At 39.2% G+C, this 26,305-nt stretch overlaps 1 long non-coding RNA gene across 1 annotated transcript; it reads left to right on the plus strand.

Moving 5' to 3' along the window:
* The first annotated feature begins 92 nt into the window (after nt 1-92).
* LOC103143018 (uncharacterized) lies at nt 93-26,305 on the plus strand. Its single transcript, XR_476741.1, has 3 exons — nt 93-211; nt 2,266-2,321; nt 24,307-26,305. It is a non-coding gene; the product is annotated as an uncharacterized LOC103143018 (long non-coding RNA).

The following is a 26,305-nucleotide window of genomic DNA, read 5'->3' on the forward strand; positions in this document are numbered from 1 at the left end:
ACAAATTATGCTTTGTTTGAATTTTGGCATGTTAAATCTGCCTGCATGCATTATTTTCATGAGGTTGAGATGGGAGCAGTAGTGGCAAGGGGGAACCTTTGTTTGGGGTGCGTTGCTTCTGGGTTGTTTTTTGGGCAGACTTCCTTTTTGCCTCAATGCTAAAGGCAGTGCTTAGGTCGATATTGCTGGATCCTGTTTTACTGTTTTTCAGGTTAGTACATGGTAAACACACCAAAACGACTCTGTACGATGTTGTCATCTTATTTGATCAGTCGATAGCACTGTGTTACGTTTCCTGTGCACATTTGTGCTAATTTGTAAGTTTGACCGGTCAAGGTTTAGATTGGCAGGATGCCAACCCGCGCGAGGGAAGTCTCACTGGGTTAAATGAAAGACTGTGATATCTTACTATCTTCGGGTTTTAGGTTTTTTTTGTTTTGCTTTTGTTTGAATAATATTCAGTGCATATTGCTTATTGTCTCATAAAGTAGCTTAGAGCCTGAGAGGAAAGTGAGTCTAGCTGAAGTTAAACGTAGAGAAAATATTCCTTGTTTACGAAGCGTGGGAATTCAGAAGTTAAAGTTGCCAGAAGTTAATGCCATGTTAAATTCTCGATATTCTTGTAATTCTATTTTTGATCATTATTAAGTTAAAATTGGTGTGAAATTTTGATGTTCATACCAGTTAATATACGGCTAAATGCAGTAAATCTTTAAAAACAGTTGATTTTTCCTTTTTAATACACTACACCTTAGTTGTCTTAATCTAAGTGAAGGATGGTAATGTGTGAAGTCAATTATTACTTGTGAGTAAAAGAAACAAGGTTTACAAAACAAAGTTAATGCAAAACATTAATATTGTACACTGTAAAAGGTTTGCTGGTTAGCAAATAAATGGGAAGCAAGCTGAATGTTAAAAGCAGCGCTTCGGTTGCCACTGCTGAATCCCCTTTTACCAATCTTCAAATTATGCATATCACTGTTACAGTGGTCCTGACATTTGGGACCTTTAAAAACTGCCTCCTTGATAACCTGTGCAAACTTTTAAGTCTCACAGAACGATATTGTCCGTTCCAGCACCTTGTGTTGTTCTTTTGAACCTCATTCATCCACCTGTGACTTTGGTAGGCAAACTTATTCAGTGTGACTGATTGTGGATTCCTGTTGACAAGGTTGTGGATGGAAAGATCTCATTGACTGGGAGAGCTATGGCCTTGAGGATCTTTCTTGGGTGTCCCACCTTTTCATTTTAGGCAAAATACTTATTCAGGACTATCAGTCCTCGCTTCCTTCTGGATCCTCTGAGACACCTGCTGGCAGCCGTTCAGGTGGGTGATGTCAGGAGTCCAGGGTGTTTTGCTTGTGTGGTGATTTATTCCCTTGCTCTGGAGTTCCAGGACTTGACTAAAAGGTGCAGCTAATCTTGGAGCTGCAGGTCTTCACTGGAGGGAGGAGTTAAGTAGGTGTGCTTCTTCACCTTCATCTTCCTAACAAACCTATCCACCCTCCAACGCTTTCACCATTCCTCCTTCTTCAAGCCTCCATTGCTCTCATTGTTCCACCAAGATGGAAGCCAACTATGCTCTCCCTCCCCTCACCTACTCCAAACCTCCATATGGACTGACACTCCAGATTATCCAGATTATTCATCCCTGGTCTCCATTCACTCTAATTCACAGTAAACCTCTCCTCTCTTGTCACGTTCAATAATTCATCTATTCCTGCATCCCACTCACCCTCTTGCTCAGAATGTTCCCACTTCCCAGAGTTCCCTGAACCAAAGTGCTTCTTGCAGCAGAAAAACCCTAAAACTGATATTGATAGTAAAATCTCCAACTCAAATGCAAGTTCATATAATTTATATGTGACTTTTTACCCAATGTGGAGAAGGAATTTCATAGAAATGTGGTCCAAGAGGCAGTGGGTAGGACGGGAGCCCATACTTAATGGTTTAAAAAGTGAGTCTACTTTGCCTGTGATTTGCTAGAGTCAGGAATATCTGACTGAAAAAAATTTATGTTAGAAAAGGTCAATTTAAGGTAGATGTAATTTTCTCTCCAGTTCTGACTAGCACTGTTACTCTGATGTGTATGAATTTGTGGTGGCTTTGTAAAATACAGCAGCAGTAAACTCACAGGATGTGTTGCTTTAAATATCATTGTTGATGCAATAGCAGTAAATAATGGTGGGTTTATTTTTTACCGCCTTAAATTGTACACTGTTTAACCACAAACCTGATTGAATGTTGTTGGATTTCATGCCATAGACCGACAGAATGGAGCGCATATTTCTGAAGATGAAGAAACAAGACGGCTTTTTAAGGTTAGTTTTAGAAATTACAGTTTGAAATATTTCTAAATTTGCTTTGATTTCATATGGAATATCGACATTTGTATTCAAATGTCTTGGGGCCTCCCACTGACTAATTTTTGGCTGACGGTAAACGTACAACTGACACTCTTGGTGAGCCAAAAATGTGGCTTAAACATGACAAATAAGTCTTATAGAAGGAAACAATCATGAATGTGATTTATTCCTTTAAGTACTATCAATTACTGTAGATTTACTGGCACAACATAGCAGTGCTATCTAGACTTAAAATGTGTTTCACTAATAAAAACATTCTCAATATGTAATGGAAAACAGGCATGCATCAACTCTGCATTCCATAGCATTATTTACACTGTCGCCATAATTTCTGATATGAAGAGCACTGGCACATGATGCATTATTTTTTTGTTCATTCCCTTTCCCGCTGTGACATGTCTACAATTTGACTTGCTGGCTCAGCTCCTTTCTGGAGTGGACCATCTCCAGGGACTTATGGGAGTTTGATTCTCCCCTGTTGCCAAATGCCAGCAGGCCTATGAAAAAGGATATCTGAAACTCCTAAGTTCAATATTTAATCAAGAACAGGGTTACATTTCCTGTTTGATTAGTTAGAAAATTCTACTTCTCAGAGTCTCTGATTGCTTTGGCAATATTTGACCAAAACATTAATATCCCTCTCTGAAAGGGGCTCTTGCAAAAAAAGTATCTCGTCAAAAGTGCCTGTATCATAATTGTAATACTTATAATTCCTTGTGCCCAGGACGGCATCTCTTTCTGCATATTTCTTTTTCTTTTTTTTTTTAAATAATTACTTGTATTTATTGTTATTGTTATTATTATTTGTAGTATTGCTGTTGTTTTTTATGAACACTGTCCTCTTCAATTGCCTCATTAATATCAATGTTTTTGACCATGAGTCCATCTCCCCTCATAATCACAAAGGACTGCTGGGATCCACCTGAGAATAACCCTAATGAGTTTGTTCCAGGAGGGCATTACCACTGGATAAGTACAAACACCTGCTAAAATATTGGCAATTAGGACATAATTAGTGGCTAATGTATCTCTAATCCAAAGTGGGCCAAAGATTTGTCTTTTTTTGCAAAGAATCCCTTTTTTTAATGTTCTCAGTTGTTATTGTTTTCCTCAGGTATTTGTATCCCGAGAACATTGACTAAGTGCCCTAGTTCATCATATGCAAATGGCTTATTAATTACACATGCATTATGCCCGTATTCAGAAAACATCAAAGGCGCTGCAAGTCTTCAGATGGTCCCCCCTCTGTAACTGCGCTCAGGTTACAAATGCCTGCGTGTGCACTTTCCTGCATGCCTTTTCAGGCAGAATGACTACATCCTCAATTAAAAATTTTCACAGGAACCACTCTCTCTTCTTGCTGTCTGAAATTTGAAAAACACCTCCGGTGGTTGGCGGGTTGTTTGCTAAATTGCAAATAATTATTTAAGTCAAGATTATGAAGCATTATCTGGAATTGGGGTGATTTTGATTGTGCTTTTAGAAAAAAAAAAATACACATATTTGCTTTAGCAAAGGGGAAATGTGGTCATTTGAAGGTTTGGCCTTCTAGTTTAAATAAAAAAAATTTCAGCTGATCAGCTCCGTATTAATGTTCCTGTATCAATAGCTCAATTTGAGGTGGAGGCATGTCGTTCAGTTTGTCTGCATGTTTGCTCCCTTTATTCTTCCCTGGTGACCTCTCTGTTAACGACTCATAGAGCAGGTGTCAGACTGTGATTTATACAACCTATAATGCCGCACATTGATTAGCAATAGAGCTCTAATGGGATGCCAGTTCTCGAACTTGGGTTAAAAGGAGAACAAAAGGAGGGGAACGAAATGGATTACCACCTTTGTCTTTGTTTTATGTCTTCATGCATCCTATTACTGCATGAATATCAGCAGCGCAGCCTTGTCCAATAAGATGGTGGAAAGGGAGCAAGAGAGTGCAATCACAGAAACCCTGGGCAGAGCTGTGTTATCAGTCTCATGTGGGCTCTGACTGGGTGCTATAGCATAATTAGTACACGGCTCACTTGGATGATAAAATGGGTAACAGAAAGCTCCTCCCCTCTTGCTCCTACCTGATTCCAACATCATTTGTTGATTTAATTAGAATATTTTTTTTTTTGCATTATCGGTGTACTTTCTTATCTTTGTTGGGAATACAAAGGACATTTTCATGGGCAAGGCCGCACTTCATCTTTCAGTTAAATGCATGTTCATTTTAATCAGTTTTTGAAAGTTTATTAGCTAAATTTCTGAAAGAATCTAAAAAAAAAAAATTCAATGACAATCTGTCCTGTTATGCTAAATGAAAACGTGCACACCCACAGTTCTTATATACCAAATCCCTCTTTTTTGTTGTTTAAAGAAGTGTGTGTGTACATCAAAGCCACAAGGTGGGGCTGATTCTTTCAATTCCAATCTGCTTATTTTTGTTCAGACTCAGATAACACAAAACAGAGGTGTTATTCTGCAACATTGTTTTTCTATCACACCTCCAAAAGCATCATTTCTCATTAGGAGACCAAACTGTTAGCTGTTGTCCTCATTACTAAAAAGGTAGAGCTCTAACCCCCCAAAGGTAACTTCATCAACACCGGAGACAAATCTATCTTAGGTGCTCTATTTATATTTCTGACTCAGTGCCACAAAGATTTATTCTGCACTGCTGTCAATCCATCTCTCTAATGGGCAGTGGCAGCCTTTTTAGTTTGGATGACTTGTGTCTGTGTGTCTACATGCACAAAACTTTAGTACTATTTTGTTTCTATCTCAGAAGTGCGCACAAAAAAAACAAAACAAAAAACAAGCACCTTGAAGTCACGTGGCTGGTCTCATCTTTAAAGAGTCATCTTTAGATAAAAAGCTCCAATGTCATGTAATTAAGATGATAAAAAAGCCCATTTGCACTTCCATGGGTTATTAATGTGGACTAATGATGCTCAGATCAGCTATAAGATGTCTGCTAGTTATGGGGTTAATCTGCTCATTCTTGCAATCGCCATAAAGATAAATATCTCCATGCAGAAATGGGCTCATGATAATCCCCAGAGAACTTCATCCCGACATCATAAGAAAGTTTGAAGGAACAAAAATAAAACTGCTGCAGTGACTTGCGTGGTCATTTTTGCAAATTCCCGCACATACAACACAAAGCAATCTAAGAAATGTTTTAAACACATGGTGGTGCAAGATGTGAGATTCATCCTCTGAGATTTAAAACAACATTTTGTGCTGAATCCAGTGGGGTGGTAATGATACATCCAGCTAATGGGACTAGACAACAGGGAGAACTAGGGAGAGGGGGGGGGGTGAAATAAAAATCTAATTTTTTTTTGAGAAAAGACACCTTTTTTGTTATAGTTCTAACAAAAAACATAAATATTCTCAAAATGCCTTTAAAAGAATGCTAATCCGTGTTAAATATTTAAATCCAGGTTTAACTCGTTCATGTACGAGTTATGGCATTGTTTTTATGCTGCCATAATTCTGTGGTTCTAGTAACTAATACAGAAGTACCAAAGAGGCTTTAGGTTTTTTTTTTTTTTTGAGCATGGAATAAGGTTTAATAAATATTACACTGTTTTTTCAAGGCCAAATGAGGTTCAGCCTTATAAAAGTCACTTTGAGCACAGGGCAGAAATTTATCTGGGGAATGTAAGACGGGAAGAAAGATTGAATCTCAATTTAGATTTAATATAGAATAGCACTTTGTCAGTTTGCCCCTTCATCAATTTATACTCCCAAACTTTAACTAGGTGTTTCCATTTGACCAGTTTTTTACTTATGTTTAATATTTGGAAACAAACCATGTTTTTACATTTGAACTTAGTTCAAAGTTATAAGTTAGTTAGGTATGTTCGTTTTTTTACATAGATGATTATTCACAAAGTGTTAAAATCTCATGAACTTTTGCTTATTTTCTGTAGGCTTTGTGTACTGTCTACATCCATTGATTGGAGTTCTGATTCCTTTACACATCAGTGATCACAAAACTGTTTGTACGAGGGTTACTGTTCCTTGCAGTACGCCATCAGTTGATTTCAGAAAAATCATTAAAATCATAAGATGCCAAACAGGCACAAAATGGACAAATTAGACAGTAAAAATTGTGGCATGTTCAGAATAAAACCTTTAAAGACAGATGACTCCTCGTAATACCAGAAGAAAAGTACAAAATCTGGAGGGGTCAAAATAAAGCAAATCCTTTTCAATTCAATTAAAAAAAATATTCCAGAGGGAAAGTTAAATGCTGTTTTAACTCACATTATTTAAGAGTTGTAATTAATGGGTTAGTGGGTCTAAAAAATTCTGTTCAGCAACAGCAATTAGCACTTTGAGAGGCAGACTCAACTGAGATGAGAAATACTACATTTTCTGATATTATTTCCCCCAAAATATCAGAAAAAATACAAATAATAAATATTTAATTGTGACATTTTATGTAAGCATTTGTATATAAAAGCACATATTTTTCTGTGTAATTTTGATTCCATGAACTGTAACAAAAAGTCCATAACGGATTACAATTCTGTATATTTTTGTATCTCCATTAGACTGAATGTACAAAGTTTTTGCCTCAGAAGTTAACGTAATGAGCTGTATGCAGTCACTAAGGGTCACTGCTGACAATTTTATATGTAACATTTTAATGACTTACGAGTTTCGAAAGTAGATGAAGCCACGAGGAGCAAGCTGAGGTCCGCAACAGTCTTAGGGAGGCAGAAGGCCCCCATAATACATCAAATACATAAGTGTCAAGCCTTCTGATGACTTTATCATAAACGCTGTGATCATTACACTGTCATTAGTTAGCTGACTCGGTTCCACCTCGTTAATGCGCACAAACAATCCGAGGTGCTGGGGATAATGTTGTGTGGTGTTGGTGGTGTTTAATGAGGGTCCGCATTTGCATACTGGCCTCCACCCCCACTTGCATTCCCATCTTACTCTCATTTATAAAAATAAATCACATTAGAACATCACCGGCTAATAAAGTAGACTGCAGCCCTCATCCCACGTGCCGATGATCGCCAAGATTCGGTTGCAGAAAAAACACAAAGCAGTCTCTGAAGATTAGAGAAGACCGATTATGGTGAAGAATCCTCATATGGCCCTGGAACATTCTTCATATTAACAGTGAGATGCTGAGGTAAATTATGCCATTGGTTGTGCATCCAGCAATCAAGTAATTTATCACACTATCTTCTGAAAGTTGGGGCAAATGTTGAAATTCAAGCTTATGGAATAATGCAAGCTCTGGTGGCGGTAAGATTTAATGAAATATTGCAGGACTGAAAATACGGATAAATAAGAAGTGAGCTTGATTTTGAAGTAGTTTTTAATCTTGATTGCACATAATTGTACAGGATACCACCTGAGGGGAGTTCATTTCATTGTCATTTCTGCATCATTGAGAGGCTTTGATTTAGTGGAAAGGAGATTATGCTGTGATTAATAAATGCTTCCGCTAATAGCAAAGGATATATTTTAAATCCAAATAACTAAGGCTGCTTTATATTCCTGATACCATGCGGTGTTTGACTATAAGCGCTGCCGCTTCAACTAGAGAGGTCAAAAGCTGCAACCTTAAAGGAGTACTTTGTCTTGTGTCCGTGTTCCGTTGTGCACCCCAAGTCCAAACCCACTAAATAAACAGTGTGTTTCCTGATGCCTAACGGTGTGCACAGTCCATGCACAGCTGATGTCAATCCACCCAGGACTACCAGAGGCCCCACTTTGCTCACTTACTTACTCTTTGGCTCGCTCCATCCTTCCTTCATGCTCAAATTGACACTTGGTGCAGAGGCAGGCAGACGGGGGGTCTCTTCGCCCCGCGCCTCCAGAGATGTGGCCCAGCTGTCAGCCGTCTAATCCAGTCCAACCTCCCCCTGAGCCAGGCAGGAACTCCAGGCTGCTTCCCCTCATCCTCACGCCTAGAGGCACAGCAAACAACTCAGCCTTCCTCGGCACCGTGCACGGCAAACCGGGAGGGGAGCCCTTCTCTAGTCAAATCGCTCTTAACTGTTCCTCATAAATCAAGCTCGGCTCTTTGATGGCACACTCCAAAAGACTTCTGATTGTGTTGGAAGAATAATGTTTTTAGTAACCTTGTGTTTATATCAACTGATCCATGTACGGTGCGATCGACAAACACAGACACACTCATCATCACTGGCATGAATGTTCTATACATTTTTGATTTTTAACGCTGCATTTGAACTTTGCATTTGGGATTGGATGATGTTACGACAAACATTTTCAAACACCTTTAAAACTGGGTGCACAAGGTTACATTTATTTTTCACCTTTTATGACGCCCCACTTTCTGTAGCCAACAAAAACATCATGCAAAATTTCTGGCTGGATATTTTCCCACACTTTGGAAACCTGCTTTTGGTGATCTGTGATCATTTTAGAGCTTGATCATGGATTCTGTCAAAGTTTCAACTGTTTTTTTTTTTTTGAATTGAAATGAAAGAATAGTCTGTCATCCTTCTGTATAATCCCATGTTATGGCAGGATAACAGACCCTCAGAATGATGCTGCCACCATAATGCTTGACAGCTGGCAGAGTGTTCTTATTTTACTTACTTTTGACTGTGCAGGTTTTAGGATGGATAAAGCAGGCTGACGTTAGACTTCTAGAATTGTGCTGACCTCAACCTTTTAAAAAGTTAATGGACAGTGTGTAGTATATTTTTGAGGACTTGGACCCAAGCACAGACTGAACAGTAGCAGCCTCATATTAGCTGTGATTAAGTTTAATTAATAAAAAGACATTTCTCAATAACCAGAATTTCCAGGTTAGATAAGACGTATCTAACCTGGAAAACTTTTTACATTTTTTCAAGCCTCAAATATATAGTTCAGATCTGAGCTCTTTAAGTTCTCTAACTTAAGCGAGAGTTGAGTTGGAGTATCAAACGTTAGTTACCATCTCTGCTTGAAAGAGATAAAGACTAACTGTAATTAAGACTTGAAAAGCTGTGGCTCTGTCCTACTTCATGTCCAAAATTTTTATGACTGTACATAATAATTTCTTCTGACTGGCTCTGTGACACATGCACATATTGTAGAGACTCTTTGTGATGCTATGCTGATTGAAGCAGAAAAAGTTTGTAGTCAGTTCTTTTAGAATGATCAAAATACTGACTTCATTTTCACCTTACACATCATATTATATGTATTACGGCTTTCACTTGAAGCTTTAGTAATAGTACGGCAGAGAGGAGTGGACATTTTCAGATTTAGTTACAAGTCTGAGAAATTGTCTAATACATTATCTTGTCATCCAGTAATTTTCATCTATCTGAGCTCTATTCACATACCACTGTTTTATAATCATAAACTGAATTTTTAAAACTGTATTTATTTCTGTTACTTTGGAAAGCTTAAGGCACACTTGTGTGTTTTCAGGAGTGTTTGTGTACCTTTGTGCGGCTCCCCATGGCATTCCCAAAATCAGTATTCCTGTAGATGTGTTTGATGTGTTTGAAGCCACGTAGCATACCTTGGAACATGACAGTAAACATGGCAGAGGCTTTCCCTCAGTGGAGCAGTGATGCACGTCACCCCTTCAGAAGTCTGTGACGGGTGTACAAACCAAACCCGCCGGGCCACACCGCCTCCTGGGATTCTTCCTCACTTTGCCTCGCTGACTGGCTGCGTGTTGCTGCTGATAATAATTCCACCACCTCCCCTCTTTCTTCTCCCCCAGCCCGGAAAACAAAAGAGCAAACTTAAAATGAGTGACAAGCAAATAAGAGAATTATAAAACATCAGCTTATGACAAGTTATGGAACCCGCTTAACTGGTTATGTGACCCAGCAACAGTAGATGTCGTGATATATTGTGGTCTAATGTTTTGTCTGTGTTTCATCCCTGGAAAATCACTAGTGTATGTTTCCTGCATGCATCCCTGGGGAAATTAAGAGGCGCACCAATGTATCTCAGGAGGATTCCCCTAAGAATGAGAATAAAGCAGGCAGCATGAAAGAGTAGTGTTGGTGTGAGGGAGTTATTGGTCTGGCAAAGGAATTGCCAACACATCAAAATAGCACGGGTGTTGAACAAGACAGAAACTTGCACCATTTACACCTGCCAGAGAGAGAAACAAAGAGAAAGCGCAACTCTGACATGGAAAATTTCCATAACCACACACGCATCCACGCACACACACACACACACACACACACACCCACACACACACACACACACACACACTCACAACATGATGTGAGGTGCAAAAGTTGAAGCTTTGTGTCAGGCTGAATTTCACAAAGTGGCAGATACAACATGTTCACATGACAGGGGCGCTTTAAGTGTTATTTCGGGGGGTTGTGAACATAAGTCATTTGTATACAGAGGTGCATTTATATTGTCATGTTCGGACTGCTTCGAATGAGGACGGGCCTGTATTCAGGGGACAGATCTGAGTGCATGTAAACTTCACAGAAGAGAGAATATATACACTGGATATCAGCTACAGACAGAGAGAACTGACTGACTTAAGTTGCTTAACTTTTCAAAACCCAAACAGCAGTTCTCAACTATAGTGAATAAAGTTGACTATAGTCAACTTTATTGTATGTATGGTGTCGATCTCAGCTGCTCTGTCAAATCCAGAATTCAAATGTAATGGATACAGTACTTCAAGTAAACTTTTTTTTTGTCACCAGTATTATTAAAGTTATAAGCTAGTAAAACATAATATGATATACTTTAAAAAGAAATCTAATGATTTTTTTCCAGCATCACTTATTACTTTTGCATTAACTATATTGAGTAGGTTTTGTGAACACTGCATAGCAGATGGTTTCAGTCAGCAGCATTGTTAATCAGTTGTCATGGATACACAGAAAGCTATATTTTATTTCATAAAAAGATTTAATATTCTCAAAATACCACTATATATAAACATAATCACATATATAGAAACAATGTTTCAACCAGCAGCAATCAAATTTACACTGCACACATCTTGTCATGTGATTTGATCCTGAATGATTTTGCTGTGGACAAAGGTTTGATGTACTTTAAATAACTCTTAAAAATAAATCTAGTTTATTAAAAATATTCAACTATAGTCTGGAATGCATAATGTATTGATGCTGTAAATTGCTCACTGCAATAATTCCTCATTTAACATTGACGCAAACATTAACACAGTAGCTTCTCAAAAACCTGTACAACTTCTTTGTTAAAGGTCTCTAACAAAAAAGTGTGCACGTATATGTATGAAAAAGAATTGAATCGTAGTCATCCACAAATTACGATCGTTACATGCAACATTTAAAAACAAATGAAGGATTTTACTTGACTGTAGGCCTGAAAAACCTAATTCTAATACTGTGAAAAACAGGTTATATTGGTAACAGAAACACTAACACCTTGTACTACATAGATGTTGCGATATTTAACAGATCAACCCTATAAAAACCAACCAAATAAAACAGTTTCATACATAATCTGAGACAATAACTTGACTTATATTGTTTGTTGTGATTTGGGTTTTGTAGGTGTTTCTACCTGTTAGTCAACTTAACTTTTTCTATATAATGAAAATCAATTCAGTATTGATGAGGGACGCAATGATCACATGAAAGACTTTCTTAATTCATAACTACAGGGAAACTATGAGGATGCCAGAGAAAAGAACAAGTCACACAAGAACTTTTTTGTGACTGGAGTGGGAGGCAAGAGTTCACTGAAAGCTGGATGAAAATAAAGAACAGATGAGATGGGGCAGCTGAGGAGTATTTTGTAGATGAGATGTTGCAGAAGGGAGAAGGGTGGTGGAGATGAGTAGAAGGGGGCTAGGGGGTGTGAATCTAGGCCAGTGTCCAGACTCAGAGCACCAAAGGCCCCGAGTCTCTGGATGCTCCGTGTCAGCCCTCTGACAGGAGAAATGGGACTTTAAGACAGAGTTTTCCACCACCAGACGCTCCCCTTCTCCTCTGAAGAATATCACCCCCCTCCTCCTCCTCTTCCTCCTGCTCCTGCTCTTCTTCCTTGACATACTCACCAGTCAGAGTTTGAGGAGAGAAATGCACTCGTTACAATAAGGAGGGCACATGGCATGGGACCTCAGGCTTTGAGTGCCGCCTCCTCCACACTCTCAGTAGAATTGGGATCTTTCCTGCAACTACAGAGCATCTCTAAAGCTGATGTGCAGTAAATAGAATTTCTGAGGAGATCTCAGTCTGCTGAAGTGCATGTCCACACAATATGCTTCTCAGCTCGTTGCCCAAATAAACCGCATGTATTTGTCATGAATGCACAATTCCCTCAAAACAGAATTTGAATGTTCCTCCTCAGTTTTTGTCACCCTTTCGTTTCGGCGAGTTCGACTCGTTCTCTCCTGCTCCACAAATAAGGCAGACGTATTGTCAGGCTTAATCAGGTGGTCTGTTACCTTGGCAATTAAAGCCTTGTTAGAGATATAAAACCTTGAAACTCAAATGGAGAGTCCCCGGTGAGTCAAATCACGGAGCAAATCCTTAAACCAAACAACCTTCCACTGGGAACACTTCTTCTCTGAGGATAGATGTTTAATTATGTCTGCGTGTTTGGGGGCTAAAGGAAGGAAAAAGTGTTACACTCCCTTTTGTTTGACTAAAAAGCTCATGAGTATTTATTGGAATTAATTAAAGTGGCAATCAGTGTTTTCTTNAAAGTGTTAAAATCTCATGAACTTTTGCTTATTTTCTGTAGGCTTTGTGTACTGTCTATATCCATTGATTGGAGTTCTGATTCCTTTACACATCAGTGATCACAAAACTGTTTGTGCGAGGGTTGCTGTTCCTTGCAGTACGCCATCAGTTGATTTCAGAAAAATCATTAAAATCATAAGATGCCAAACAGGCACAAAATGGACAAATTAGACAGTAAAAATTGTGGCATGTTCAGAATAAAACCTTTAAAGACAGATGACTCCTCGTAATACCAGAAGAAAAGTACAAAATCTGGAGGGGTCAAAATAAAGCAAATCCTTTTCAATTCAATTAAAAAAAAATATTCCAGAGGGAAAGTTAAATGCTGTTTTAACTCACATTATTTAAGAGTTTTAATTAATGGGTAAGTGGGTCTAAAAAATTCTGTTCAGCAACAGCAATTAGCACTTTGAGAGGCAGACTCAACTGAGATGAGAAATACTACATTTTCTGATATTATTTCCCCCAAAATATCAGAAAAAATACAAATAATAAATATTTAATTGTGACATTTTATGTAAGCATTTGTATATAAAAGCACATATTTTTCTGTGTAATTTTGATTCCATGAACTGTAACAAAAAGTCCATAACGGATTACAATTCTGTATATTTTTGTATCTCCATTAGACTGAATGTACAAAGTTTTTGCCTCAGAAGTTAACGTAATGAGCTGTATGCAGTCACTAAGGGTCACTGCTGACAATTTTATATGTAACATTTTAATGACTTACGAGTTTCGAACGTAGATGAAGCCACGAGGAGCAAGCTGAGGTCCGCAACAGTCTTAGGGAGGCAGAAGGCCCCCATAATACATCAAATACATAAGTGTCAAGCCTTCTGATGACTTTATCATAAACGCTGTGATCATTACACTGTCATTAGTTAGCTGACTCGGTTCCACCTCGTTAATGCGCACAAACAATCCGAGGTGCTGGGGATAATGTTGTGTGGTGTTGGTGGTGTTTAATGAGGGTCCGCATTTGCATACTGGCCTCCACCCCCACTTGTGTTCCCATCTTACTCTCATTTATAAAAATAAATCACATTAGAACATCACCGGCTAATAAAGTAGACTGCAGCCCTCATCCCACGTGCCGATGATCGCCAAGATTCGGTTGCAGAAAAAACACAAAGCAGTCTCTGAAGATTAGAGAAGACCGATTATGGTGAAGAATCCTCATATGGCCCTGGAACATTCTTCATATTAACAGTGAGATGCTGAGGTAAATTATGCCATTGGTTGTGCATCCAGCAATCAAGTAATTTATCAAACTATCTTCTGAAAGTTGGGGCAAATGTTGAAATTCAAGCTTATGGAATAATGCAAACTCTGGTGGCGGTAAGATTTAATGAAATATTGCAGGACTGAAAATACGGATAAATAAGAAGTGAGCTTGATTTTGAAGTAGTTTTTAATCTTGATTGCACATAATTGTACAGGATACCACCTGAGGGGAGTTCATTTCATTGTCATTTCTGCATCATTGAGAGGCTTTGATTTAGTGGAAAGGAGATTATGCTTTGATTAATAAATGCTTCCGCTAATAGCAAAGGATATATTTTAAATCCAAATAACTAAGGCTGCTTTATATTCCTGATACCATGCGGTGTTTGACTATAAGCGCTGCTGCTTCAACTAGAGAGGTCAAAAGCTGCAACCTTAAAGGAGTACTTTGTCTTGTGTCCGTGTTCCGTTGTGCACCCCAAGTCCAAACCCACTAAATAAACAGTGTGTTTCCTGATGCCTAACGGTGTGCACAGTCCATGCACAGCTGATGTCAATCCACCCAGGACTACCAGAGGCCCCACTTTGCTCACTTACTTACTCTTTGGCTCGCTCCATCCTTCCTTCATGCTCAAATTGACACTTGGTGCAGAGGCAGGCAGACGGGGGGTCTCTTCGCCCCGCGCCTCCAGAGATGTGGCCCAGCTGTCAGCCGTCTAATCCAGTCCAACCTCCCCCTGAGCCAGGCAGGAACTCCAGGCTGCTTCCCCTCATCCTCACGCCTAGAGGCACAGCAAACAACTCAGCCTTCCTCGGCACCGTGCACGGCAAACCGGGAGGGGAGCCCTTCTCTAGTCAAATCGCTCTTAACTGTTCCTCATAAATCAAGCTCGGCTCTTTGATGGCACACTCCAAAAGACTTCTGATTGTGTTGGAAGAATAATGTTTTTAGTAACCTTGTGTTTATATCAACTGATCCATGTACGGTGCGATCGACAAACACAGACACACTCATCATCACTGGCATGAATGTTCTATACATTTTTGATTTTTAACGCTGCATTTGAACTTTGCATTTGGGATTGGATGATGTTACGACAAACATTTTCAAACACCTTTAAAACTGGGTGCACAAGGTTACATTTATTTTTCACCTTTTATGACGCCCCACTTTCTGTAGCCAACAAAAACATCATGCAAAATTTCTGGCTGGATATTTTCCCACACTTTGGAAACCTGCTTTTGGTGATCTGTGATCATTTTAGAGCTTGATCATGGATTCTGTCAAAGTTTCAACTGTTTTTTTTTTTTTGAATTGAAATGAAAGAATAGTCTGTCATCCTTCTGTATAATCCCATGTTATGGCAGGATAACAGACCCTCAGAATGATGCTGCCACCATAATGCTTGACAGCTGGCAGAGTGTTCTTATTTTACTTACTTTTGACTGTGCAGGTTTTAGGATGGATAAAGCAGGCTGACGTTAGACTTCTAGAATTGTGCTGACCTCAACCTTTTAAAAAGTTAATGGACAGTGTGTAGTATATTTTTGAGGACTTGGACCCAAGCACAGACTGAACAGTAGCAGCCTCATATTAGCTGTGATTAAGTTTAATTAATAAAAAGACATTTCTCAATAACCAGAATTTCCAGGTTAGATAAGACGTATCTAACCTGGAAAACTTTTTACATTTTTTCAAGCCTCAAATATATAGTTCAGATCTGAGCTCTTTAAGTTCTCTAACTTAAGCGAGAGTTGAGTTGGAGTATCAAACGTTAGTTACCATCTCTGCTTGAAAGAGATAAAGACTAACTGTAATTAAGACTTGAAAAGCTGTGGCTCTGTCCTACTTCATGTCCAAAATTTTTATGACTGTACATAATAATTTCTTCTGACTGGCTCTGTGACACATGCACATATTGTAGAGACTCTTTGTGATGCTATGCTGATTGAAGCAGAAAAAGTTTGTAGTCAGTTCTTTTAGAATGATCAAAATACTGACTTCATTTTCACCTTACACATCATATTATATGTATTACGGCTTTCACTTGAAGCTTTAGTAATAGTACGGCAGAGAGGAGTGGACATTTTCAGATTTAGTTACAAGTCTGAGAAATTGTCTAATACATTATCTTGTCATCCAGTAATTTTCATCTATCTGAGCTCTATTCACATACCACTGTTTTATAATCATAAACTGAATTTTTAAAACTGTATTTATTTCTGTTACTTTGGAAAGCTTAAGGCACACTTGTGTGTTTTCAGGAGTGTTTGTGTACCTTTGTGCGGCTCCCCATGGCATTCCCAAAATCAGTATTCCTGTAGATGTGTTTGATGTGTTTGAAGCCACGTAGCATACCTTGGAACATGACAGTAAACATGGCAGAGGCTTTCCCTCAGTGGAGCAGTGATGCACGTCACCCCTTCAGAAGTCTGTGACGGGTGTACAAACCAAACCCGCCGGGCCACACCGCCTCCTGGGATTCTTCCTCACTTTGCCTCGCTGACTGGCTGCGTGTTGCTGCTGATAATAATTCCACCACCTCCCCTCTTTCTTCTCCCCCAGCCCGGAAAACAAAAGAGCAAACTTAAAATGAGTGACAAGCAAATAAGAGAATTATAAAACATCAGCTTATGACAAGTTATGGAACCCGCTTAACTGGTTATGTGACCCAGCAACAGTAGATGTCGTGATATATTGTGGTCTAATGTTTTGTCTGTGTTTCATCCCTGGAAAATCACTAGTGTATGTTTCCTGCATGCATCCCTGGGGAAATTAAGAGGCGCACCAATGTATCTCAGGAGGATTCCCCTAAGAATGAGAATAAAGCAGGCAGCATGAAAGAGTAGTGTTGGTGTGAGGGAGTTATTGGTCTGGCAAAGGAATTGCCAACACATCAAAATAGCACGGGTGTTGAACAAGACAGAAACTTGCACCATTTACACCTGCCAGAGAGAGAAACAAAGAGAAAGCGCAACTCTGACATGGAAAATTTCCATAACCACACACGCATCCACGCACACACACACACACACACACACACACCCACACACACACACACACACACACACTCACAACATGATGTGAGGTGCAAAAGTTGAAGCTTTGTGTCAGGCTGAATTTCACAAAGTGGCAGATACAACATGTTCACATGACAGGGGCGCTTTAAGTGTTATTTCGGGGGGTTGTGAACATAAGTCATTTGTATACAGAGGTGCATTTATATTGTCATGTTCGGACTGCTTCGAATGAGGACGGGCCTGTATTCAGGGGACAGATCTGAGTGCATGTAAACTTCACAGAAGAGAGAATATATACACTGGATATCAGCTACAGACAGAGAGAACTGACTGACTTAAGTTGCTTAACTTTTCAAAACCCAAACAGCAGTTCTCAACTATAGTGAATAAAGTTGACTATAGTCAACTTTATTGTATGTATGGTGTCGATCTCAGCTGCTCTGTCAAATCCAGAATTCAAATGTAATGGATACAGTACTTCAAGTAAACTTTTTTTTTGTCACCAGTATTATTAAAGTTATAAGCTAGTAAAACATAATATGATATACTTTAAAAAGAAATCTAATGATTTTTTTCCAGCATCACTTATTACTTTTGCATTAACTATATTGAGTAGGTTTTGTGAACACTGCATAGCAGATGGTTTCAGTCAGCAGCATTGTTAATCAGTTGTCATGAATAAACAGAAAGCTGTATTTTATTTCATAAAAAGATTTAATATTCTCAAAATACCACTATACATAAACATAATCACGTATATAGAAACAATGTTTCAACCAGCAGCAATCAAATTTACACTGCACACATCTTGTCATGTGATTTGATCCTGAATGATTTTGCTGTGGACAAAGGTTTGATGTACTTTAAATAACTCTTAAAAATAAATCTAGTTTATTAAAACTATTCAACTATAGTCTGGAATGCATAATGTATTAATGCTGTAAATTGCTCACTGCAATAATTCCTCATTTAACATTGACGCAAACATTAACACAGTAGCTTCTCAAAAACCTGTACAACTTCTTTGTTAAAGGTCTCTAATAAAAAAGTGTGCAGGTATATGTATGAAAAAGAATTGAATCGTAGTCATCCACAAATTACGATCGTTACATGCAACATTTAAAAACAAATGAAGGATTTTACTTGACTGTAGGCCTGAAAAACCTAATTCTAATACTGTGAAAAACAGGTTATATTGGTAACAGAAACACTAACACCTTGTACTACATAGATGTTGCGATATTTAACAGATCAACCCGATAAAAACCAACCAAATAAAACAGTTTCATACATAATCTGAGACAATAACTTGACTTATATTGTTTGTTGTGATTTGGGTTTTGTAGGTGTTTCTACCTGTTAGTCAACCTCACTTTTTCTATATAATGAAAATCAATTCAGTATTGATGAGGGACGCAATGATCACATGAAAGACTTTCTTAATTCATAACTACAGGGAAACTATGAGGATGCCAGAGAAAAGAACAAGTCACACAAGAACTTTTTTGTGACTGGAGTGGGAGGCAAGAGTTCACTGAAAGCTGGATGAAAATAAAGAACAGATGAGATGGGGCAGCTGAGGAGTATTTTGTAGATGAGATGTTGCAGAAGGGAGAAGGGTGGTAGAGATGAGTAGAGGGGGGGATAGAGGGTGTGAATCTAGGCCAGTGTCCAGACTCAGAGCACCAAAGGCCCCGAGTCTCTGGATGCTCCGTGTCAGCCCTCTGACAGGAGAAATGGGACTTTAAGACAGAGTTTTCCACCACCAGACGCTCCCCTTCTCCTCTGAAGAATATCACCCCCCTCCTCCTCCTCTTCCTCCTGCTCCTGCTCTTCTTCCTTGACATACTCACCAGTCAGAGTTTGAGGAGAGAAATGCACTCGTTACAATAAGGAGGGCACATGGCATGGGACCTCAGGCTTTGAGTGCCGCCTCCTCCACACTCTCAGTAGAATTGGGATCTTTCCTGCAACTACAGAGCATCTCTAAAGCCGATGTGCAGTAAATAGAATTTCTGAGGAGATCTCAGTCTGCTGAAGTGCATGTCCACACAATATGCTTCTCAGCTCGTTGCCCAAATAAACCGCATGTATTTGTCATGATTGCACAATTCCCTCAAAACAGAATTTGAATGTTCCTCCTCAGTTTTTGTCACCCTTTCGTTTCGGCGAGTTCGACTCGTTCTCTCCTGCTCCACAAATAAGGCAGACGTATTGTCAGGCTTAATCAGGTGGTCTGTTACCTTGGCAATTAAAGCCTTGTTAGAGATATAAAACCTTGAAACTCAAATGGAGAGTCCCCGGTGAGTCAAATCACGGAGCAAATCCTTAAACCAAACAACCTTCCACTGGGAACACTTCTTCTCTGAGGATAGATGTTTAATTATGTCTGCGTGTTTGGGGGCTAAAGGAAGGAAAAAGTGTTACACTCCCTTTTGTTTGACTAAAAAGCTCATGAGTATTTATTGGAATTAATTAAAGTGGCAATCAGTGTTTTCTTTCTTCTTTATTTTCTTGAATGTCAAAATATTGGCTTAATATCGCGACTGTGAGGCACCATACTTTGAATTCAGTGTGTGAATTCTTTTGTAACAGAGAACAGAAATAATTAGATTTTAGTCTCGTTTTCTTTTCCTGATTTAACAAATTAATTTTTAAGATATTGCTGCTCAATGTGATCCATTTATCATTTATTCCCAGCTGATGCAAAAACACCTTTTTTTTTTTTTTTTTCTAACTCTCCTAAACTAGGCCAACCATTTTCCCTCATGAGCGTCCCTTAAAAAAACATAATGCTATGTATTTGGGAAAAATGAAGAGATAATTTATCATTATTTAATGATGTCTCAAGCACGCTACCTCACACATGGTGCAGTCAGTGACAACAGCTGTGCAGGATGTCTTCACAGAGTCTCAGCGTCTCTGCGTGCTAAGTCCCTTTGACCCATTCTTTAGTGTCCAACAAGACTTGCGTCTCCTTTTTTCATTTCTACATGTTCCTTTTTTAGTGCCATTTCTTTGTTCCCCTCTGCAAACAGACCTGACATACATCTCGTTGTCTAAATAAGGGTATGTGAGAGCAGGGAGCAGAGGCCTTGGCTAATCGGCACATAGCCGAGACTCAGACCAAAATTCTGGACAGGTGAGTCAAATCGCCTCCCAGCCTCATCTTTAGAGCGAGGGTCAAATCAGCTCCATCCTTTATGCCCTGGTTCCAGATTCAGCCTGCAGTCCCAAGTTGCCTGGCCTCCATCTCTAGTTGCTGGTTGCCTTCCTTGTGGACGCTGTGGGAGAAAACAGCGAGCAGCTGTTCTATCATGGGAGCCTCCTGTGTGCACCCTCTGCCGCCCCCGAGAGTGTTGACCTTTTCCTTTAATTAACGCTTTCCCAACTCCCGCCACCACAGTCCAGGGAGAGGTTTTTTGCAAGTGTAAGAGAGGCGGAGGGGGGAGTCATTGGGGAGCGAGAGAGGTGGTTGATGGGTGGCAGCGGTGAAGGTGAGAGAAGTGAGGAGGAGGAAGGATGAATAATGCCTGCATGGCCTGGGAGTGGGAGTTCTTCTAATCCTTTGGAGTCGATCTAGTCCACATTTCTTCACACAACGTCAGTCTTTCTACACAGATGACTGTTTTCCAGAGACAACCCTAACATAAATTGGATGCAGGTGACAGTTGCTCTTAATTTTTACAGCAAAATTGTTATTGACAGTTTGCAACTGAATGCAGATGGGGATATTTTAAATAAACTGATTTGACTGCTCTTGGTTTTAAATGTTTACAGTGCCTTACAAAAGTATTTACAGAATTTCATTGATTTTTTTTTTTTTTTTTTTTTTTTACATTTTCTCACCCCACAAATGTCAACGCACTCGATTGAGATTTAATAAGATGAAATATAAACCCAAAATTTGTACATATTGTACATGTAGAAACCTCACGAAAAAAAAACATGTGTTGAATCTGTATGCAGCTCCCTTAAGTCAATATTCATTAAAGATGAATTCACTCTTTAATGCAGTGGCATTTTCAAGTCTTTAAAGATGTTGCTACAATCTTGGCACATCTGCAGCTTGCAAAGTCTTCTGTAACATTCCAAGCTCAGTGAGATTGCATCTTTTTTTTCCCCTTTAAGTCAGATTCTAAATCACTTTTAGGTCTGAGATTTGACTGGGCCTTTTATTATTTAAACATGTTTTCTTCTAAATCTTTCCATACTGCTGAATATTTAGGTTCAGTGTTCAGTTGGCAGCCTCAAGTCTCTTGAAGATATGAATCTTTAACTCATTTCTTCCAGTATTGCCCTGTGTTTACTTCTACTCATCGTCTCTTTAACTCTAACTACTAACTATCCATACTGAAGAAACGTATCTCCATAGCATGATAACGAACATAGTTCACAGGGGGATGGCGCAGGGAACTCTATTTATTGATTAAGTTTCTGAATTGAATTTTTTTGAAGGCCTTCATACATTGAAAGCCCTAAAAAAAAAAAAAGTAGGAACATATATTTACATTTTCTTTAACTTCACAGTCATTCACCGACTTGCATTGACTAATTCTAATAAAACACAATGAAGTTTGTGATTCTAATTTGATAAAATATGACAAAGTTCAAACTCAACGGACACTTTTGCGTATCTCTATTATACGGAGTTAAAGCCTAAAAATGTTCTTGGGAACTCTGCAAATTCCTCATATATTTATTCATTAATGTACAGATAATAGACTGTTTCTGCTTCACCGATGTGATAAATTCAATGTGAGATCCACTGAACCTGATAAGCATACATGTCTTGAGGTGTCAAGCTCCTTGTGTAAAATGCTCTGTATGATGAGGGTCTATGTGTCACAGCTACATGTTGCAGCATAGTTACTCACTGTACCAGCAAATATGGTGGTGAGCACATTTGATCTCATCTCAATGTGAGGATCTCTTAATGAGAGTGCGGTAATGAACACAAAAAAAAAAGCCATTTTAAAGTGAAGAAAGGTATGCTCTATGTTCCTTTCATCTTGTGAGGTAGTGCCAACTGGAAAAATGTCCATCTTCCTCTGGGAGGTTTTTATGTTCATCTTGGCGCACGCTAATGTCCCCAGAGGATCCTCTTTCTTGGCATGTTTATAGTGGTCACCACTTGCTGTATATGGGCTGTGGAGGTCAAAGCTATTTGTGAAGGACATGAAACCCCTGGAATAATTTTATCACAGTATGACACTACTCTGTACCACTCTTTACACAATTGTTAGAAAAACAACAAAAAACTTATGCTAAGCTGGTTTAAATGCACATATCAACAATCTAAACATGTTCTGTACCTTAAAAGGAGTCAGCTTGTGAATGTGTTTTATTATTGATCACAGTAGTGTCTTGTAAAAGTATTCATGCTGCTTGGAGTCGTCACATTTTTGTCGCATCAGAACTACAAGTACTGATCTGATTTGTTTTGTTAGGATTTTATCTGATAGACCAACACAAAACTATTCGTCTTATAAGAAAAATAAATAAAAAAAATAAAATAAAATTGCACCTAATAAAAACACAAAATGTTTGTTATTCGTTAATTCTGACATGAATATGCGTGGGCTGTCTGTGTACAGCAATTGTCCAGTCTTGTTTAGTTTGCAAACCAAAAAGTTACTTGCCATGTAGTGCCTCCTACATGGCTCACGGAAAACAACAACAATTTCTTTAAGATTCTTTTTGCCACTTGTCCTCAAAGGCCAGACTTGTTAAGTTCCCAAAAAAGGCTGTCTGGTCAAAAGACTCCCCTGAGCTCTTGATCTCAATATTTTCTTCAAACTTGTTGGCTGCTCCCCTGATAAATGCTATCCAAACTTTTTTTCTGAAAGGCCCTGTCAATGGTAGGTTTGTAGTTGTGCTACAGTCGTTGCTATTTTATTTCTGTGCTTTGATTGCCTTATGACAGTCTTCCATGAGACAATCAAAGCTTGGGACATTGTTTTACTTTATAATTGCTTTAAAATTCTCTTCATCTTCAATCCTTTACCTGTTTGCTGTGTTCTTTTGTCTTCATTATTGAGGTTTTTCTCTGCTGAATTTTGTGAGAGAACAGAAATCAAATGGATAGCACAAATTTACATTTGTACTTACTTTGTGGTTAATTGGTGACATAAATGGAAAAAAAAAAACAAAAAATAACACCTCAGGATATATGAATGCTTTTGCTACGTTTTAGTCTAAATAAACGGTAATTGCATGTTGAAGTCACACAACTTACTCTGTTGTCACCACGGTAGAGCTAACATTCCATACATCTTACCGTTACATGAAGGATATATGTGAGTGCAACATGTTCTGACCTCAGTTTCATGATTGAGTAAGTCAGAAGGGAAGCTGCCAGGACCTTCTCCTCATGAAGACCCAGAGCAAGGGCACTATCTCCCCAACCCCATAGATCAGCCAGGCCTGAATGTCAAAGCGCACAGCAGCCGCCTTGGTGCCAGGAGTCCCCCCTCTCACTCCCTCTCTGGCCCAGGATCTGCTGTCTGGTGACACCACTGTGCTAATGACCTGCTTTGGGATTTGCTCCGTGGGGCTCCTTGGCTTGGGAAGATGGAAGTTGCAGATTTCCAGCTGGAAGGTCACTGTGGACGATGACCACTTGCGCTACATATTTCTCTGTTTTTGTTGACGTCCTTTAAATTGTTACCCTCAACTGTTCCTGACATGTCTCATTATTTGCACCATTTCTTAGTATAGACAGACTCTGATTTTGCTTGGACTGCATACATATGATAATTTCTAGCTCCAAAGTCTAATTGCGCAACAATTTGGATAACGGTGAAGTTGGAAAGCAGAACTCACGCCTTGCTTGCCAAATCTAAAGCCCTCTGATTGTTAGCTCTCCATGTAATTTTTGTTCTTTTTTTTTTTAATCAGTTTACCGTGAGTAGATGCATCAGTACTCAGAGGCCAGCGTTTTCAGTCACTCATACTCTTTACTTTTTTTCTCTTTCTCCCTCTCTCAGCCTCAGGAGTTTGGCTCATTGGAGCAGAGTGTGAAGCCTCCGGAGGGGGCTCTTCTGGTGTTGGAGGCACCTCAACGACCTCACCCGTACGCAGTGTGGGTGGCATCCAACCGGGGAGGCACCACAGACTGAAGACGGTGATGCTCCTAGTGGACTCTCCCAGGATTCAGCCTTATTCCGGGGTCATGCATTCCAGCAATCTCTGTAATTATAAGCAAGTAAGACAAAAAAAGAAAAAGTTCAGTCTCCTGTTTTTCTCAGAATGAGCTTGCCTCACTCCTCAAGGGAAACATTCACATGTCTGAGTTTCAGGAGCTGGATGGGTTTTAATGAGGCAAGTCAAATGTGTGTGTGTGGTTACATGTCTGTGCATCTGCCCTCTTCTAAAGATCATAATTGACCAACTATGCTTTTAAGCCACCCTTTCTCCACCGTCTCTTAGCCTATTCTGCTAAATAGCCTTCAGTTATTATTATTTTTTACAGGAGATGTATCATTGGGATTTAAACTTTCTTTGTTTATAGAAGTTTATTTAGTACTTTTTTTTTCCTTTGGAGACCATCTGAGCCAAATGGACAGAGGGTGAGTGAGGGCACAGGTCAATAAGAGCTACTGAAGGAACCAAACACCCGAGGGCCTCAGATTCCACTGGGGAACATTTCACCCTGCTGGGAGGCAGATTGAAATCTCCAGTGCTGCAGCACAGACTTTCTTGGTATGGTGGTTTAAGGTCTGACGAAAATGGAAAAAAAAAAAAATGCACACAGAACTGTTCATATTTTCTTAAAAAAAAAAAAAAAGCTCTTAAAAGAAGACCGCCTCTGCATTTTCAATTGTATCTCACTGGCTTTTTAGCCACAGAAGGACAATGAAATTAGGCTTTCGCTTATGCTGTTTATGAGAATGAACACATCACATTTTGAAGGAGCATAAACGCGTGTGCTGATATAAATTTATGTGCTTTGTTTTGTTATCTTTGCACGATTCCCTTCCTGCTATTTCCGCAGAGGTAAGACTTGAGAAAAGAACATTTTGGTTGATTTTATTTTTTTTTATTTGCTCCAAAAATTTGTACTTTTTACTCTCCTTTCCATATTTATAAGGTAAACCATGAGGGGAAAGTCATGTCAGGCAGTTTTCAGAGCATCATGAGCTGCCTTCTTTGCATGAGGTTTATTCTAGAGGTTCTTGAAAGAGAGGGGGGAAAAAAAGAGAAAAACTTCTGAGGGAGCGTGCACTTTTACTAAGAGACTCGGCTGCGTGAGCTGTGAGCCGACTCAAGCCTTGCATTGTCACTAATGAAAGTTGCAAAGAGCCCTGGAGGACCGCGGCGCAATGTTTGTTTGTGTTTGAGAGTATTCAGGAGATATGAGTGGGGTGGGGGTGGGAGAGGTGGGGTTGGGTAAGGTGCCAAAAAACTTTGGGAGATCTGTCTGACAGAGCGCCGCGACGCAGCGCAGGAACTTTGGAGCATTGTTAAACATTGAAGTTTCAAGGCAACCGGGACCTCCTGACAGATTTCCTAGCACCTACCGACAGATGTTTTACATGTTTGTGTTTACCAAGTTTACTGTAGTTTGTGAGGGGGCCGGATTTACCAAAGCGTGCCGTGTCAATCTGTGTCACACTTGTTTGTATTGATCTTTTGCTAATGTTTTGTGGCAGCAAGTGGGTTAGGGAGCTATTTGAAAAACAAAAGGTGCAGATACAATTATAAACAAAAAACCTTGACATCACAAGTAGGTCATAGGCTCTAATTTAAAACACTTACATTTTATGTCTATCACAGGTCTATGTGCAAAGATTAAAAAAAAAAAAAAAAGATCTGTTGAAACAAAAGGAAAATAATGACTGTCATCCTGTATATAGAATGCCTTGCAAAAGTATTCATACCCCTTGAACTTGTTGACATTTTGTCGTGTTATTACTTCATACTTCAATACAATTGAAGTGATTGTGATTTTTTGGGTGTAAGACTAATAAAAGAAGTATATGATTG

Source organism: Poecilia formosa, unplaced genomic scaffold (assembly GCF_000485575.1).
Source record: "Poecilia formosa unplaced genomic scaffold, Poecilia_formosa-5.1.2 Scaffold104, whole genome shotgun sequence".
NCBI classification, from domain to species: domain Eukaryota; kingdom Metazoa; phylum Chordata; class Actinopteri; order Cyprinodontiformes; family Poeciliidae; genus Poecilia; species Poecilia formosa.